This window comes from Onychomys torridus, chromosome 3, assembly GCF_903995425.1.
Source record: "Onychomys torridus chromosome 3, mOncTor1.1, whole genome shotgun sequence".
Classification (NCBI taxonomy): domain Eukaryota; kingdom Metazoa; phylum Chordata; class Mammalia; order Rodentia; family Cricetidae; genus Onychomys; species Onychomys torridus.
In genome coordinates this window covers 55,357,497-55,378,008 of record NC_050445.1, presented here as the reverse complement: position 1 = coordinate 55,378,008, position 20,512 = coordinate 55,357,497, and the positions used below count along the sequence as shown (strand labels likewise).

Below are 20,512 nucleotides of genomic sequence, written 5' to 3'. Positions count from 1 at the left end.
GTGTGGGCATTTTGACAATATTAATTCTTCCAACCCTGAAACATGTTATACTCTTCCATTTTTAAGTGTCTCTAATTTCTTTCATCAATGTTTTATGAAGTTTCCGTGCATGGATCTTTAACTTAATTGGTTAAACATATTCCTACTTAATTTTTCTTGTAGCTATCATAATCTTTAAATTTTCTTCTATTTGTTAGTATACTACAAAACCACTGAATTTTGTGTGTTAATTTTTATCACACAACTTTATGGGAAAAACCATTCTGTCAAAACATTTATAAGTTCTAGAGCGCCTGGTGGAAACGTACAATTAAACACATTCTTTATAATGTGGATGACTTTTATTTATTTTCCCTACCCAGTTGCTTCGCTAACATTCTCAGTAGTCTAGTCTGTAAAAGTGGCAAGAATGGACGTCCTTGCTCTGCTCCTCCCTGTTCCAGAGACAGCTGCATCTTTTCCTGCAGTGCCAGCCTTCTTCCTGAGACATGATGGTGAAGGTTGGAGTGAACGGATTTGTTCCTATTGGATACCTGGTTACTAGGTCTGCCTTCACGGCTGGCAAAGTTGAAATTTTTGTCATCAATGATTCCTTCATTGACCTCAACTACATGGTCTACAGGTTCCAGTATGACTCTACCCATGGCAAGTTCAACGGTACAGTCGAGGCTGAGAACAGGAAGCTTGTCATCAATGGGAAGGCCATCACCATCTTCCAGGAGTAAGATCCCACCAACATCCAGTAGGGTGAGGCTGGTGCCAAGTATGTTGTGGAGTCCACTGATGTCTTCACCACCGTGGAGAAGGCTAGGGCCCACTTGAAGGGTGGGGCCAAAAGGGTCATCATCTCTGCCCCTTCTGCTGATGCCCCCAAGTTTGTGATGGGTGTGAACCATGAGAAGTACAACAATTCACTTAAGATTGTCAGCAATGCTTCCTGCACCACTAATGCTTAGTCCCCCTGGCCAAGGTCATCCATGACAACTTTGGCATTGTGAAAGGACTCATGACCACAACCATGCCATCACTGTCACCCAGAAGACGCTGGATGGCCCCTCTGGGAAGCTGTGGAGATATGGCCATGGGGCTGCCCAGAACATCATCCCTGCATCCACCAGTGCTGCCAAGGCTGTGGGCAAGATCATCCCAGAGCTGAACAGGAAGCTCACCGGCATGGCCTTCCGTGTTCCTACCCCCAATGTGTCTGTTGTGGGTCTGACATGCCGTCTGCAGAAACATGCCAAGTATGATGACATCAAGAAGGTGGTGAAGCAGGCGTCGGAGGGCCCACTAAAGGGCATCCTGGGCTACACTGAGGACCAGGTTGTCCCCTGCGACTTTAACAGAGACCTCCACTCTTCCACCTTCAATGCTGGGGCTGGCATTGCTCTCAGTGACAATTTTGTGAAGCTCATTTCCTGGTACGACGATGAATTTGGCTACAGCAACAGGGTGGTGGACTTCATGGCCTACATGGCCTCCAAAGAGTAACAAGTCCGCCTGGACCACCCGCACCAGCAAGAACAGCAAGAGAGACCCTTAGCTGCTGAGCAGTTCCTGTCCCATCTGAGCCCCCGATACTGAGCATCTCCCTCACAGTTCCCATCCCAGACCCCCAGAACAACAGGAGGAGCTTGAAAATCTTTACTTTTATCTATCTATCTGTCTATCTGTCTATCTATCTATCTGTCTGTCTGTCTGTCTGCCTGCCTACCTACCTACCTACCTACCTACCTACCTACCTACCTACCTACCTATCTATCTATCTATCTATCTATCTATCTACCACAAATGCTTGCTATGTATTTGCCATTTGCAGACTTTATTGTGTTAAGGAAGTTCTTCCATACCTAACTTTTAAGAGCTGTTCTGCTTTGTTTTAATCATGAATGATATTGAATTTAACCAAATTAGTTCTCTAAATCTACTGAAGTAATTGTGAGATTTTTAGCTCTTACTCTGTTTATGTAGCATGTCTCATATATTGGTTCCCTTGTGATGAATTATCTTTATACCCCAGGGATATATTTACTTGATGATAGTGTATAGCATTTTATTGTGCTGTAGAGTTTGGTTTACAGGCATTTTTCAAGAAGCTTTGTATCTATATCCTTTGGGAACAGTGACCTACAATTTCCTTCCTTGTACCTTCAGGGTCAAGGCAATGCTTGTTATAGAAAATGAGATTAAAAGTATTTTTACTTCATTTTTTGGAAGACTTTGAGCAGGCTTATTACTAATGCTTCTTTAGTAAATTGGTAGAATTCTCAAGTGAAGCCATTTTGTGGGAAGGGTTACTTAATGTGCTTGCTTATTTTCATCTTCTCTCTCTTTTCTATTTTCCTGATTCATGTTTAGAAGTTGGACATTTCTATGAATTTATCCACTTCTAGATTATCTAATTTGTACATGCAATTTTCCATAGGTTCTCTTCTGAACCTGTCTATTTCAGTATTATCAACTATAATGCCTCCTCCTCCACATATAATTCTGAGTGTTTTTTTTTTCTCCTCTTAGTTTGAATAAAAGTTTGCCAATATATTTTTAAGTTTAGAAATTCAATTCAGTTTTACTGAGCCATTGTTTTCCTAATCTCCATTTCAATTATTTCTGCTCTGCTTTTTATTAGCTTTATTTTTCTTCTGACTTTGGGCATTATTCTTTTCTTAGACAGCTTAATTGTAATGTTAGACTGTTTATCTGAGATTTTTTCTTTCTTAATATGGGTAGTGGTCAATATAAAAAATACTTCCTTCTTGAAGTGTTTTCACTGCATTTAATAAATTTTATGTACTATATTTCCTTCTTTATTTATCTCAACATATTTTCTGTTTTCTCTGAATTTAATTTTCTGGTCCACTGGATGTTAAGAGAGTTTTGTATAATTCCCACCTATTTGTTAGTTTTTTACTCTCTCTTTCCCTCTCCTCCTCCTTCTGTCCTGCCCCCTCACTTTCTCTTTTGATTTTTAAATAGGATCTTTCCTGAGTGCTAGGACTAATGGCATACTCTACCAGAGGCAGCTTAACTTCCCTGTAATTGTTGATTTCTAGCTTCCCTACTATATTGATTTGAAAGAAATACTTAACATGATTTCAATTTTATTGAACTCTTTAAGACTTGTTTTGTAGACTAATGTATAATCTACCTAGAGACTGTCCCATGTGTGCTTGAGAAGAATGTGTATTTCTTCCCCTCTTTGGCATGTCTCTTAGACACATTTGGTGGCATTTAAATTATTTGTTACTTTATTGATTTTCTGTTTAGATGAGAGTCGGGTATTAAACCCACTTACTCTTGAAGTATTGTTGTTATTTGTCTACTTTGTCCTGTTAACATTTACTTTATATTTTTATTTTCTCCACTTGGGGATACATAGATACTTATTGTGTTATATGCTCTTGCTAAATTGACTCTTTGTCACTATGTAATGTCATTCTTTGTCTATTTTGCTATAGTTTTATGCTCTGTTTTGTTGATATAACTATAGCTATTCTACCTCTCCTTGGTTCCCATTTGTATGGAACAGTTATTTGGAGCCTGAAAGAGTTAGCTGTAATCTTCAGCTTGATACAACCTAGAATCACCTTGGAAGAGAGTCTCAATGAGGCATTACATACATTGTCTTGACCTGTGGGCACGTCTTCAGCAGGGAAGAGTTCTTAATCCAGTTAATAGATGTAGGAAGAACTAGCCCACTGTTGATGGAACCATGCCCTAGACAGGATGTCCTAAACTGTGTAAGAGTTGAAAAACTGAGCGCAAGCAGGGAAAGAAGTGCGCTTGAATGCATAATGTCCCTCCTGCTTTTGACTGTGGCTATGATGTGACTGTCTGTTTCAAGATCATGCCACTGTGAATCCCCCATGATGATGAACTAGAACTGGAATTGTTAGCTAAAATATAGTTTTTCCTTATATGGCTTTTTGTCACAGTATTTTTTTTATTACAGCAACACAAATAAAATGAGAACAGATCCTTTTATTTTCATCCCACGTGTGGCCTTAAAGGAGTCCCTTGTAAGCAGCATATAGTTTGATCTTTTCTTTTGTTGAAAATAGATTTTTTTTCTCACATAATACATCCTGATTATGGTTTCTTTGCCCTTTGTAACATCCAGTGTCTCCCCCACCTCCCCTTCCATCTACTTCTATCTCTTATTAGAAAACAAACGGGCTTCTAAGGGAACAGAATAAAATAAGATTAAAAAAACTAACACATTAGAATTGAAAAAAAAGAAAAAACTAGCAGAAGGAAAAGAGTCCAAGAGAGGGCACAAGAACCAGAGGCCCACTCATTTGCATCCTCAGGAATCCCATAAAAACACTAAACTGGAAGCCATAATATATATGCAAAGGACCTGGTACAGACTCATGACTCATGCAGGCCCTGTGCATGCAAGTAGCATATTGTTATACTTTTAAAAGACTCCTATTCAGTCATCCTTGCTTTGAGAATTTAATTTATTTATATGTAGTAACTGATAATAAAGACTCAGCATTGCATTTTTGTTAATTGTTTTCTGACAGGTTTATAGTTATTTTGTTCCAGTATTCCTCTTCTGATGTTATCCCTTTAAATGGGATTATTTTTATAATATATGCTTTAGTTTCTATCTACTGGAGATTTTTAATGTTACTATAAGCTCACATAAAAATCTTATAAGTCTATTTAAACTGATAGCTTCTGTCATAAACCAAAATTGAACATTTTACTCCCACTTTTATAGTATAATGTCACAAGTTAGCTAATTTATATATAACATACATATAGTTTTACTAATTTTATCTTCTAATACTTTTTTATTTCATCTTATAGAGTTAAATTATTTATTACTATCACTAAACTATTGGAGGAGTCTGCATTTGATTATATTCACACCTGAACAGGTCTATACTTTTGTACATTTCCTTATTGTTTTCTAGTATTTTTTTTTTAATTTCACAAATGTCAGGTTATTAGTAATGGTCTCCTTTAGGTTTTATTTGTCTGGAATTCTTCATTTATGAGAGCAATCTTGCCACGTAATTATTCTGGATTAGTATAGTAGTGTCTCACCCCCCTCCCCCCACTTTTTGCCTCTCAGCACTTTGGATATATTTTCTCCTGTAGTGTTTTTTGCTGAAAAATCCTCTAGTGGCCTTATGGAGGTTCCTTTGTAGATGTTAAGTATAGCTCCTCTTCCTGCTTCCAAAATTCTTTCTTTTTGGCTTTTATACTTTTAATCTTAATATGTCAAGTGGCGATGTATTCACACTTTCTGATTTGTGGTTTTGTTATGCTTCCTGCATGTACATGCTCATTTCTTTTTCACCATTTGAGATATTTTCTGTCAATATTTCTTTCAATAAGCTTTATGTTCCTTTTTCTTTCTCTGCTCCTTTTTGGACACTCATGATGTGTACATTGTTTTGCTTCATGGTACCACACATATCCTGTAGTTCAGCTTTTTTTTTTTTCTTTTCCTTTGACTGGGAAATGTCAAAGAACTTGTCTTTGAGTTCACTGATTCTTTCTTTTGCCTTTTTGAATTTGTTGTTTAAACCCATCATAGTATATGTTATTTTATTCAATGTGTTTTCAGTTCTAAAGTTTTAATAAGTTCTACTTTTTGTTAAACTTCTAATTTTGCATGATATTTTTACTCTATTACATTAATTTTTGATCTGTGTTCTCTTGTAAACCATTAAGCTTCTTGTTGACAATTATTTGAATTCTTTGTCTGTAACTTTATAAATTTCTATTTCTTTCTAGGCTGTTATTGGTATTTTACTTTGTGCTTTCAGCAGTGTCTTATTTCTCTTATTATTAGAAACCATTTCAACCATGAAGCTGTATCTAAACATTTGAGAAAACATGTACCAATTTGAATTCTTAGAGACCGGCTTTGGCCTGTCTCAAAGGGGGTTCTAGGCAGGGTATCTTGTGAGGTTGGTGGGCAGGCTTTCAGGCAGAGACTCTAAGTAGGCTCTGTACATATTATTAACCTAAAGTCCACAAGGACAGTTGGAGTCTTGAGTTCATCTGGATGAATCTGCAACTTGCATCTGTTAAAGCTGGCCTAGATGAAGGATCAGTGGTTCCTGGCCTGGCACTGGGATCCACCAGGATAATCCCACTTTTCATGTCTATAGACTTGGGGACTTGGCTCCGTAGAGTGGGTCAGAGGCCTATGTTGACAGATATCTTAGAACTCAAGTCTAAGAGGGCCAATGTGGCCTTAGACCCTGAGTAAGTTGAGGCAGCCTTTTACTGAGGCAAGCATGGCAGAATCAACTTTGTAATTCTCTTTTATTCAAATTGTTAATTAGGAATAAAATCCATAACTATAGATGACACTTTTATTAACACAGTGTCAGGCTTAAAATTGTCTTGTTTAACTATCAGTGGTTCTCAAAGGTAGTATTTTGGTTTTGGGGTAAAATAATCACATTTCACAGCAGTTAGGTAACCTGACTTGGGTTACTCCTCCACTAGGTGGCAGAGGTAGAATTTACATTAATCTCTGAGTGACTTGTATGTATTAAACTTCCAGGATGTTTTCTGAATGCTGATACAAGTCTTGGACAATGTTATATTTGATTTTAAATGGGCTTTGTTAAGATGGTTTGAGATGGGGTTTGGGGAAATTATTTTTTTTAGTTAATTGCTTTAACTCTTGTTCGATTGTTAAAAGGTAGCATAAACAATTGGACCTTTTTCATAATGATTTTTGACAAAGAAATTTAGTTTATTCCTATATTGACTCAATTGATAATTTTTAACAGCTTCCAGGTCACATTGAATTGTATCATCAAGAGAGAAAAGACAATTTCCCACAAAAAAGAAAAAAAAATATTAGCCTTACACTAATAGAAATGTACACACTCATAATTCTCTAACAATAAATTGGTATTAATGTTGCATTTGCCACCAGAGGGAGTCATGTGAATACCATAATGGATTGATGGAGATAATGTACTCCTTTTTTCTTGGTCTAGTCATTTTTTAACTAGCCTTCAAACTTCGGTAAAGCTGATGTGTTTCTTGGAAAGAATTCAATACCTCACTTTATTTCATCAATTAATTAAATTGATTGTATTGTTGATGTAAAAATCAGAAGACAGAAGTTACTTAAGTTAATAATATGTAAAGAGGTAAAGACCACACACAATAAACTTAAGACCTGGGAGAATGGTCAACTTAGGCTCATCATTTGAATACTCAGTCCCATGTTGCTGGTTTTTGTTTGTTTGTTTTGTTTTGTTTGTTTTTTGTGGGGGAAGGATTAGATGTTGACATCTTGAGGATGTGTATCACTGAAGGCTAGCTTTGAGGTTTCCAAAGCCCAAGCCATTCCCAGTTAGCTACCTTGCCTTGTGGATCAAGATGTGAACCCTCAGGTACAGCTACTGTGCTGGGCCTGCCTGCCATGTTCCCAACCATGATGGTCATGGATTCTAACCCTACGAAGCTATAAACTTCAATTTAATTCTTTCTTCCATACATTGCCTTGATCATGATGCCTTTTCATGGAGTTAGAAAAGTAAAGTAACTAAGACATCACACAAGTTTGAAGACTTGAGTTCAGATCCACAGAGCCCATTATAGCTGAATGGGTAGCAGGTGTCTGCATAGCAACTCCCTACTACAACGCTGGAGATGATGGCAGGAGAATCTTTGGAAGCTTGCATGTTAGCCAGCATGACATCCATAGTAGCAAACAACAAGGGACCTAGTCTCAAACATGGTGATGACACCAATGTTGTTCTGTGACTCTGCACAAATGCTATTGGTATGCATATGCCCTCACTAAACATACCATTTGCAATACCCATACCCAAACTTATTTTTAAAAATGATGCATTCAAGATTTCAACATGAATTTGGTAATATTCTGAAAACAAAAAATATTGAGCCTTGATCTATTTGTTACAAACATTGTCTACTAGTATCAAAATGATGCTCAAAAATTCTGAAATCAGTAATTATGTTGATGTCCCATTTAGTATTCTTTACCATGATATTACCTTTGCCAGGATGGCTATGATTATTTGTAGCAAATATAATACCAAATAAAATCAAAGTGAATTGAAAACAAACTTCATAGCCATAACCCAAAGCTACCTTATGCAATGATGCTCTCTGAGAGTCAGTCTGAGACTGTTCTCAACTGGAAAATGAGGGGGAAAGGAAATCAAATAACTAAAAAATTTAAAGTGCAATTTGTCTTATTCCCATTTTTAGAACTAAAGGAGCAAAACCATTTTCTGAAACCTACTATGTGCACAGTATTAAGTTACTGTTAAGCTCGAGATGTAACAACAATCTTAAGAAGGTGAGTTCTGAAATGCTACTTAGAATGCTTCATAAAGATCTAGAGTTTTCACAAGTCCTCAGTTGGCTAGCTTCACCATGGTTGCCTGGAAACCTGTTCCAAATATAAATGCTGAAATTGAACTCTGACACTCCTGATTGGGAGAGTGAAGGGATGAGGTCCAGGCTTCTCTGTTTTTATAGGCTCTGGGAGAGTATGGTATAAGATTAGGGCCTGAGAACCAATTAGAAGGATAGTCTCTTGAAACCATGTCTAATACAGTACAAATCAGAATGAGTGCCTTTGTTTTTATGCATTATTATACTTAATGAACAAATCTTAAATATATTTAAAGGATGAATGAGTAATCATAAAAAAGTCATCCAAAAATTGCTATTTTTCAACCAGGTGGTGGTGGTGCACACTTTAATTCCAGCACACACAAGGCAGAGACAAGCAGATCTCTATGCGTTTGAAGCCTACAGAATGAGTTCCAAGACATCAAGGGCTGTTACACTGAAAAACCCTGTCTCAATCCCTCCCCATAAAAAATAAAATGCCTCTATAACATCAATCTGTAGGTAAGCATGTGGGACATTTTCTTAATTTGTGATTTATGTGGGAAGGCCCAGCCCATTGTGGGTAGGGCCACCTTTGGGCAGGTGGTCTTGGGTTCTACAAGAAGCCAGGTTGAACAAGCCATGGCAAACATGCCAGGAAGTTGCAGTCCTCCATGGCCCCTCTATCAGCTCCTGCTTTCAGATGCCTATCCTGTTTGAGTTCCTTTGATGGTAAACAGTGATGTGGAAGTATAAGCCAAATAAATCCTTTCCTCCCCATGTTGCTTTCAGTCCTGGTGTTTCATTTCAGCAATAATAACCCTAACTGAGATAATATTACAGGATGATATTGACTGTATATTTTGTGTATGTTTGTTATCTGAACTTTTACCTACATGCTTGTACTGCCTCTTCACAAAGGAAGACATACATACATACATATTTACATGTGTAAGTGTGTATGTATACATGTGTGGTCATAGTGGAGGTGTTGCGTGACATCATTCTTGGGAAGATGTGAACCTTTCTAACACTCATCCTAGACAGAGAATCAATGACAGAGTAAAGTAAAAATATCATGGGGCTGGAGAGATGGCTCAGTGGTTAAGAGCACTGACTGCTCTTCCAGAGGTCATGAGTTCAATTCCCAGTGACCACATGGTGGCTCACAACCATCTGTAATGAGATCTGGTGTCCTCTTCTGTATACATAATAAATAAATAAGTAAATCTTAAAAAAATGAAACAAAACAAAAAAAAAAGTAAAAATATCACTAAAGTTCAACATGACGGACCAACGAATTTATTGGAGCTCCTTGCAGTATATATATATATATATATATATTTGTGTGTGTGTGTGTATAACACATATATATACATACACACATACACACACACACACACACACACACACACACACACACACACACACACATATATATATATGAAAGGTCACTTACAGAAGCTGGATTAACTCAGACAGCTGCATCACCAAAAGTTCATACTAATATTGATGACAGTTCATGAAAACTGGAACCCTAGTCCTTAGCACACCACTTTTAGGAAGCTCAGCAGGTCAGTGACTTCCTTTTCTAGGCAGCTCAGCTGATCTGTATCTTCCATCTTAGGTGGTCTGAGTATGGCTCTTACCAGTCCTTATTACTTATGTAAGCTTTAGGAGAAAAGGACCTAAAGTATCTGGTCAGTTTTAGGGACTTCCTTTGTATTCTATGTTGTTTACCCTCTGAGTCTTAAGGCACTTTTCTGCAGGATGGACCATTTTACCTCCCTTCAGAATGTTCTGAGACTTTAAAGGAGCATCTCTGCAGGACTGAATGTATCAACTCTGGAGGAAGCTGGTATACAACACTGGGTGTTTAGGTGTGTGGAGTCTTTAGGAAAACTTCAGATGCCACACTTGCATAGTCTGCTTCATGTCAGGCAGGCTCTCTGATGGACTTCACCAAACAGGCTAGACTAGCTGAGGTAAGGCCTAATGATCCTTCTCTTTCTGCCTCCCTAATGCTGGGATAAAAAGCATACACCATAATGTCTAGATTTTTATGTGGCTCTAGGGTCTACGTGCAATGCAAGCACTTTAACAACTGAACTGTCTCCCTGGGTATCAGGAAAAACATTTTTATTGAACAAAAAGTGTCTTAAGCTTACTTTTTACTTATTCTTTGAAATTTCATGTATGTAGACAATGTATCTTGATTATATCCATCCCCACTTCCTCCCTCTAGCTCCCCTTGGTGCCTCCCCTAATGCATCTCTCTTCTAACTTTCAAACCCACTGAGCTCATTTAGTGCTGCCTATATGTGAATGAGGGTAGAGTCTGGGACATGTTAACCACTGGCAGCTTGATCACCAGTGGCAATCAAGTAACCTTAAACCTTAAAGTGGACATGACCTTAAACAAACCTGGTATTCTTTTGGTTTATTAAGTAAGTACTAAAATGCTTATATTAGTTTGAACCATGTTAGCTATTTTAGATATTGTTAGGCACAGGACAGTCAATTAGATTCTAAGTAGATGTTTTGACACATTCTTTTTGGCTGGTCTACACATATGTAGCAGGTGTCACTAATCAGGTAAAACTAACCTTAGAGATGGGCTTGGATCTTAATAGTACAGAGCATAAAAGCCACAGAATAATAATAATAACAAAACTATACCTGCAAAGACAGGCTGGGAAGATGGCTCCCTGGATAAGCACCTGCCATGCAAGTGTGAAAGCCAGAGTTCAAATCCCCAGAACTGATGTGAATGCTAGGTGGATACGGTAGGTGGCCTGTAATTTCAACCTCAGAAGTCAGAGATTGGATTCCCTAACTAGCTATATTAGTGAGCCCTGGGTTTGATTGAGACACCCCATCTGACTGAATAAGGCATAAGAACATCATAGGATGATTCCAGACATCAATTTCAGGTCTCCCTATGCTCTCTCACAGGCATTCACCCTCCAACACACATATGCCTCCCCACAAAATGTGGAAACCCATTTGCATACCACATAGGCACACACATGAAAGTGGAAAATAAAATAAAATATGGCTGCAAAGATTTAGTAGTTGCTCTTTGATTAGATTGGCACATGAAACAAATAACTTGCTTTAATTATTTACCTTTCTTTATGCAGAAAGGAAACTGTGAAGATGAATTGTTTTTCACTGTAAGCAAGGATAAGCAAAGTTCTGTACAGCTTTATGGAAGATAGAGTGGCTGGAAGAATTCTCAAGACGGCTGAACTTTTCTGTGTGACGTAATGAAAGTTCTCACTTTTTTCCTGTTATTGAAATTGCCAATTTCATATGATAAAGCAACATGTTGAGTTGGCAATTCTGAATTTATAGAAATCTGAGCTCTTCCATCTTCCTGTTTGTGCATACTAACTGACTGGTTAAAAAGAGTGGATACTGTGAGGGCCACGTACATTCCTAGAGAGAAGCCCTGGCCTTATGTCTAGGATTTAATGGAAGCATTGTTCTAGGCATGTTACTTTCAAGGAAGTTTAAAAATTAAAATTCATATTTGAAATTCAGAATTTCACATAATCATGTTTGAAAGCTTTGTAAATGATAACACATGTGTAAATTGTTATTTGTACAAGCTCTGACTTTTCATGTGAGCTCTTGCAGCATCCAAGGCAAAGTTTCCAAACTCTCAACAGCTTCCTGACAAATGCTGTATATCCTGGCAGTGACACACATGGTTTTCTGAGCCATGCTTGCTGGGATATCTACAATGTGTAACCCATTGGCATCGGATATTTGCTGTTTGATTTCCTCTGTTCTCCACTTCTACTGCCTCTGCCAGGAAAATGGAAGGAGCAAAGATTTGCTCTTCATATGGAGAATGTAAGTGACCTTGTAAGAATGATACAGTTATGGCTTACTAAGTGTGCTGAGACTTCTTTTGTTATTACTCCCAATGAAAAGAAATAGACAAAGTTAATTTAATCACTTATGAAAAAATATAATTATGCCTAGGGGGACACCTTTTGAGCACAAAGGATTTTTATTGCAGTTTCGTCTTAATTACTATTATTGCTTAGCGGCGAGTATCTGCTAATCTTGTGGTGAAACAAACATATTCCAGCACTGAAAAAGTTATGATTCAACTGACTGGAATATGCTGTTTTTTAAGGGATCTCAAAAATACTGTCATATTTGCCATTAATTTTGAAGATTTGTGACTCAATTATGGATATAACAGGTAAACGAGGTATTATGCCTTCTTTTCTTTTTTATTTTACAACGACTAGAATTATACCAGTTTCTTTATATTTTAGTTTAAGAAATATATTTTGGTAGATAATAAATGACTATGGTTGAAATTTGTATTGACCTAAGTTTTATTTAATCTGGGAAATTGAAAATTGTATAAGGGAGATATTTACAGCAGATAGAAACATTTTCTTGCTAAGTTATACCTGATAGTGATTAAGGGCTGCAGGTATCAGGTAATCAACAGCTTGCTTAAGAAAAGGATAACAATAAGAAACTAGTGAGGATCATTATGATGTAGCTTTCCCTTAATAAGAAAAGAAAAAAATCTGAGAATAGAGAGGTTATCCCTTCATATAATTTGAACAGAGAACTTTTGTTTCTAGTTACTAAAAACATATCCTTTGATATAAGAAAACCCTTGTAAAATGAGGAGGGTTGATACGCGATAATAATATCTTCTTGATTCTGTATTTCATTGTTTTAAGTCGTATCTTAACTTCTTTTCCTGCACCTGTGGTAATCTACCTTGATAAAAGCAGCTTCTGAAGAGGTAAAGAATAATGGCAAGGGAGACTTAAGTGAGGGGAAAGATGGGAGTCTGGGCTGGGGAGGTACGAAAAGGGATAATTAACATTAAGGATATTTCAAAAATATGGAAGTATATTGTTTAATAATCTTCTAAGTATTTATATGTATATATATATATTTATAAAAATAGTTTAATGAGAGTTACCTGACACATGGAATAGTTTTCCTTTTAGAAGTGATAGGCTGACAAATATAAAGCCCAGTGCCGGGTATAGGATTCTTTACCTATAGCTGTCAGACAGGTGTATCTCAGGGAGCCCAAAACAATACAGGTAACTGCCATTGCTCTTAGACAACCACCAGAACCGGATGGTAAGAACCTATTGCTAAAGACATCACTTTTTGGGGTGGTACATGGAAAAATAAAGTTGGAACTGATTGGGGAGTATCTTTTATGATGTCTAGGTTTTATGGTACTGGAAGGTTCTGTATGGGAAAAGAGTCATCAACTGTCTTATGCATCAACTGTCTTAAGCTACAATAACAACTGATCTGACAAGACATGAGGACAGGTGCAATAGTGACAGCAATGTTACAGGGGTAATAAACCATTTTCTTGTTTGGACTTAAAGCCTGCTCCACAGGAGGAAATGTATGCCTGGTGTGGTAAATCTGGCTAAGACCCAATGTCTGGGGATCTCTTAGGCTTCAAGTGTGAGCCTGTTACTACTATTTTGCTAAGTTTATATAGAAAAACCCTGCCTTCTAAATTAATATCTCTACACTCCTAGGTTAGGGCAGCTTAAAACCCTCATCAGATAAGTTACTTTGTATAAGGGAAAATGGTTAGCAGAAACTCACACCTGGTTGAAGAGCAAATAACAAGTGTCTGTAAAGTGTTCAGCCCCAAATAACACATCTATGTCACATTCTGTTGACAAGATTGAGGGGCATTCACAAAGGAGTGGATAGAAAGGGTCTAAGAGATAGACATCAGGAAGGACTGGGCTGTAACAGTGTCTCCCGGACTGGACTTGTTACTTCAGAGCAGCTGTGATTGACTTCACAAGACCCGCCAAAGAGCAAATCAGCCTCATTCTACTACGGAGTGGGAAAGGGTTCACAAGCCCCCACCCCTAACTGAGGAGCAATCTATAGTTGATAGATTCTGGATGAGGGACAGTCACTCTTCTTTAAAGGTGTGACCACTGTTAGGTTGATATTCTCCAGTGTTGGCATCACACCAGGAGTGTATGGACAGCATAAACTGGATTTAGTGGGTTACAAAAAAAGAAGGAAAGGATATGAAGTTAGGAAAGGGGTCTATGGGGTGTTGACTGGATCATGGAGGAGTTTGGGAAAGGAACGGGTGTGAATGTGACCTGAGCACACTGCAATCACACATGAAATTCTCAAATAATTAATAAAAATATACTATTTGTCACAAGCAAGCAAATGAAGGTAGACATGGTTTATTCTGGCTCTTAATTTACATTTATAGTATATCATTGTAAAGAAGCCCTGATATTAGGAGCTTGAGGCATCTGATCACACTGTATCTAAACTCAGAAAGCAGAGCACAATGCAATCTTGCTTCCAACTCATCTCCTTTTTATATAATCTAGGAACCTAGCCAGGGGAAAGTGCCACCCACAGTGGGGAGGTCTTCTAACCCAATCTAACCAAAATATTTCTTTACAGGCAAGCCCAGAGTCTCATCTCCCAGAGAGTTCTAAATCTCATCAGGTTGAGAATTGAAACAGACCATCACATAATATGGCTTCTTAGTGATGTAATTAGTTCTTTTAGTATAGTTGGTTGTTTAGGATGGAGGCAAGGCACACCTAATCTAATCCCATTACATCATCATCACACTATTTATCTCTCCTTAAGACCCCATATTTTTTCAGTTCAAATTCAAATATTACAAAATATGATCATTCAAGGAAAAATACAGCAATATTTGCAATTTCTTTTGAATACATAATGATGAAAAAACAGTGATGAGGTTAATGGGATAACATTTTTGCTATAAACATTTTCATAGTATTTGAAAACAGCTTCTACTAATGTTTGGAAAAATCTCCAATTTGATTTATACTTCACATTTCCTTAATTAGGGGAATAAATGACTAAAGAAAATAGATATGAATGATGTATGAAATCTCTAAAATCAGCAATTGGGTTTGCTGCCCTGTTTGACACACACTGAATTGTGATGCCTTTACTGGATAACCTTAGGATGTACTGGCTTTCTCCATGGCCATAGACACATGTGTTCAAACTAGGATCACAAATGAGAGTCACAGCACATGACAGAACAAAAAGACAGCTTATCCAATTCTCTATAATGCTCGCTTTGTTCTGCTTGTATATGCTTTAACAAGACATTCATTATGTAACTGCATCTATTCTCTTCCAATTTCCCTTAATATGTAATTATGGTTTCTCAGTAATGTATTAGATTCTTTTAGTATGATTGGCTATTTGTTTATAGAGGCAAGCCCCGAGTTTTACTTCTAATCTCTCTTTCAGCTAGAACAGTGACTTCTGTTAATTATGCTACCATTTATAACTATCTCTAGCTTTTGTTTTCATATTTATAATAAATAAGTAGAATTTTGATACTGCATGCTGGCAAATATGAAGACAATTATTAAGTCACACATGAAGAGGAATTTATATACATAGATAAGCATGTATATTATTATTCTTTTATACCTATTAATTCCCACTGTTATGACTTGTGACTTGATGTATATATGTGTGTATGTATATAGATATATGTCCTTTTATAGATAAATATAGAAAGAACCATATAAAGTCATACTGAATTGATAATTTCAAATCAAGGAAGATGTTTTTCTTTTTTTAAAAAAATAATTCATTAATTTATTTATTCAGTTTTACATTTTGGTCACAGTTTCTCCTCCCTCCTCTCCTCCCAGACCTTTATCCCTCCTCTCCTCCCAGTCCTTCATCCCTCCTCTCCTCCCAGTCCTTCATCCCTACCCTCCTCCCAGGCCTTCATCCCTACCCTCCTCCCAGTCCTTCATCCCTACCCTCCTCCCAGTCCTTCATCCCTACCCTCATCCCAGTCCTTCAGCCCTACCCTCCTCCCAGTCCTTCATCCCTCCTCTCCTCCCAGTTCTTCATCCCTACCCTCCCTCTGTCCTCACATCCCAATCCACTCTTCCTCCGTCTCTGTTCAGGAAAGGAAAAGATCCCCATGGATAACAACAAAACATGGTATATCAAACTGCAGAAAAACTAAGCACCTCCCCATGTATTAAGGCTGGTCAAGGTGACCCAGTATGCAGAATATGGTCCTGAAAGCCAGCAAAAGGGTTAGAGACATCCCCTGCTCCCACTGTTAGGAGACCTACAAGAAGATCAGGACATACAACTGAAACATATGCAGTGTGCCTAGGTTAGTTCCATGAAGGCTCCCTGGTTGTCATTTAAGTCTCTGTGAGTCCCTGTGAGTTCAGGTTAGTTGATTCTGTGGATTTTCTTGTGGTGTCCTTGACTCCTTTGGCTCCCACAGACCTTTCTCCCCATCTTCTGCAGGATGCCCTGAGGTCCTCCTTATTTGTCTGTGGGTCTCTGCATCTGTTTCCATCAGTTGATGGATGAAGCCTATCTGATGACAATCGGGCTAGGCACCAATCTATGAGTGTAGCAGAATACTGGTAAGCATCATTACATTGACTTTTTCCTCCAGTCATGTTTGATTTATCTCTGGGTCATCCAGCCTGTGGGTCCTGGTGGTTCACACAGTGTCAGTGGTGGGATTACTCTCGTGGCGTGGATTTCAGGCTAGACAAATTATTGGTTGGCCACTCTCTCTCAACCTCTAGGGCACATCACATAGGCAGGACAGATTGTAAGTCAAAGGTTATGTGACTGGGTTGGTGTTCCAATCCCTTCACTTGAAGTCTTGCCGGGTCACTGGGGATGGCCAGTTCGGGCTGCATATCCTTTACTGCTAGGAGTCTTAGCTGGGGTCATCTTTGCAGATTCCTGGGAGATTCCTTTGCATCAGGTTTCTACCTGAACCTGAAGTGCCCTCCTCCCCTTTCCAAAGTCTCTTTAGTACTCTCCCCCTTCGTTCCCAAACCCCGAACCTGATTGCTCCTGTTCCCATCCCCACCCTCCTGCCGGCCACTCACAGCTTCTATTTCTCCTTCCCAGGGCTACCAGGGAGCATCTTCCCCTCACCCTCCTTGTTCCCTAGTCTCTCTGGGTATGTGTATTGTAGCATAGTTAAGAGGTTGTTTTTTTATTGTTTTTAGCATAGAGCTAAAATGCCAAGACTAAGGTCTATTAGGAAACAAAACCTAAAATAATTTCATATTTCATAACCCCATTATTTAATTTGTCTTATTCTGATAATTTTAAAAATTAGAAATAATTACAATTGGTGATATACTAATAAATATTTATAATTCCCTATGACTACTAATGCTTTCTGATTTTGATGGCATTTATACTGCTACCAAAACTGATTTCTTATCATTAAATGGAAAGTGAGGTGAAATAAACGTAATTAATACTCTCAGACCAGTAGAAAGCAGCACCAGCCTACCACTGGCTTTAATTCCCTGTGTCAGCAGCCATTTGGTTTAATAGAGGCAAATGATTAGATTGTTTTAAATAAAGTTCTTTAAAAAACAATTCTAATAGATTGTTAGTCAGAAAATTACTTTAATCTATCTTCTTGCTTGATAGGTATGACTAAGAGTGTTTACACATAAATGATTGCAGTAGAAAACCCAGTGTTAGACCACATCTTATCTATTGGAAATATCCCTATTGGAAAAGACAAAAATTTCCACAAACTCCTCTTTCATCCATAGAGAAATCTTTTCAATTTAACACTGATGTTTATGATGCTACCTCTAATATCTGGGTCTATAGTGGTGAGTAGAGAACAAACCTGTACAGTGGATTTAAAATTTTGAAAATATGCACATTCACTTCATTCATAGAAAGCACAGTCTAGAATCTTACTCAAGTCTATATTTCACACACTAGTATAGATGTAAGAATCTATGGTTATCATTCCCTGATGAAAAAGCAGCCAAAACAGAAATAAGGGGTTTCAAGCATTTTCTCCTGTTCAGCATTGCCATCAGCATCTGTTGTGGTTTGGACGAGAATGGCCCCCTTAGGTTCACAGAATTGAATGCTTGGTCCCCAGTTGGTAGAGATGTTTGAAGAGGACTGGGAGGGAGGAGGTTTGGTCTTGTTGGAGGAGGTGTGTCACAAAAGCCTATGCCACTCCCAGTTAGCTCTCTCTGCCTCATGCTGGTGGATCAGATGGAAGCTCGCAGCTACTGCTCCAGAGCCATGCCTGCTGTGTGCTCCATGCCGCGATGTCAAAAACTCTAATGCTCTGAAACCGTGATCCCCAAATCAAATACTTCCTTTTATAAGTTGCTAAGATCTTAAGACAGCATTCAAGGTCATGATCAGCAGATTCCTTTCATGGATCTACACTTGTATCCTATATGCAAGAAACACACAAGACTGGATTGAGTTTTAACAATACCATTTTAACTTAATTATTAGAAGTGGTTATGATAAAGGACTAAAGATTAATCTTAAATATAACTGGTTTCATTTCATATGGTAAGTAAAACTTAATAACCTGAACTTGTCAAAATTGTTTTACAGTCTTTCCATTGTTCCGTTCAATGGATCTACCTAGACTATTATAAAGTAAAACAGAGACCATTTAGAAACATGTAATATTTTATATGTAGCATTATTACAAATCTTACCTTAGTTAGATCACTCAATAAGCAAGAAACAATTAATTTATTGGACTAAAATCTTGAAATGTAAGTATATCTGTGTTTGTTTAAAGTAGGTGAATGTCCATGAATTTGACCTGAATGGAAATGGTGATACACACCTGCATTACTAACATGCAGGAAGAAGAGGAACAAGACCATGACAGATAGTCTAGGCTAGCTTTGTCTACATAGAAAGTTCTAGGCTAGAGTTCTATATACAGAGAGAGACCATATCTCAAGTGCCTAGACAAACAAAGAAAGTGAACATGTAATTACTGTAGTAAATTACCATTTCTCTCCATACACTTTATCTAAAATTGTGGAGTTGTACATGATACAAATATTTAGGAAATGTCTATTTCAACTGCCTATGTACACAATTTAGCAAACAACTTGTACTGTTTTGTAATTTACTATATCTCCCTTATGTTTCTTTTAATTTTAAGTATTTTAATTATTTTATTGGTGCTTGAACATTTTTAAAAATTTTATTTTATAATTCGATTTAATTTTATATATCAGCCATGGATTCCCCTCCCCCCCTCGCCTTTCCCCAGCCCAGCCACCATTCCTACCTCCTTCAGGGCAAGGACTCCCCTGGGGATTCAGCTCAACCTGGTAGATTCAGTCCAGGTAGGTCCAGTCCCCTCCTCCTAGGCTGAGCAAGGTGTTGCTGCATAGGCCTCAGGTTCCAAACAGCCAGCTCATACACTAAGGACAGGTCCCGCTGCCTGGCTGTTTCTATTTTAATATGATTAGTTTAAAAACTAACAAATTAAAACTGTATCTTTTGCTTAAAACTATTTTTTATTAATTTGTATTGTATGAAAACATTAACAAAAATTAATTGAAGAAACAGCAAAAAAAAAAAAAAATGGTTCTTTATGCCTGCTACAGAAAAGTTGATGAGTCATGATGCATTGAGGGCAGGCAAGTGTGGCAGGTAGAACTTTTGAAGGTAATTACAGAATCAAAGCTTTATGAAGTCTCACATTCTTAAAAAAATTATGAGTAATAAATCTTCAAAAAGTACATATTGTTTGGGACAGCTTGCTTTGTTGAGTACTAGCAGTATAAATTTAGACACATTTGACCTGAATGGAAGTTATTTGTGTTCAGTTGTGACTATTTGATTAAGGCCTCAACAGACAAAAGAGTCTTTTAAAAATATACATTAGTGACTGACAAGATTGCTCAGCAGTTTATGTTATTTGTTGCGAAACCTGAAGATCTGTATTCTGCTGGGGGATGTCTTTCTGTGTGCAGTGAATATGCGTTGCTGTGATTGGTTAATAAAGAATCTGCTCTGACCTATGGTGAGTCACGTTATAGTCAGGTGAAAAAATCCAAGAGAGACAGGAAGGAGAAAGGAGAGTAAGGGAGAGACGTCAACTGGTGCCCAAGGAGCAGCCAGATGCCAGCAGACTGGTAATGCCACTGGGTTAATTTAAGACGAAGGAGATAGCTAGCAAGAAGCTTAAACCAGATGCCATACAATTTGTAATTAATATAAGCCTCTGAGTAATTTTTTTTTTTTTATGAGTGGCTGCAGGACTGCACATAAGAGACAGTCGTCCTGACAGAGGTGCAGCCAG

General features: G+C 37.7%; 1 pseudogene; it reads left to right on the top strand.

The window, feature by feature from the left end:
• Nucleotides 1-491: 491 nt before the first annotated feature.
• Nucleotides 492-1,491, top strand: LOC118579916 (annotated as a pseudogene).
• The last annotated feature ends 19,021 nt before the right edge of the window (nucleotides 1,492-20,512 follow it).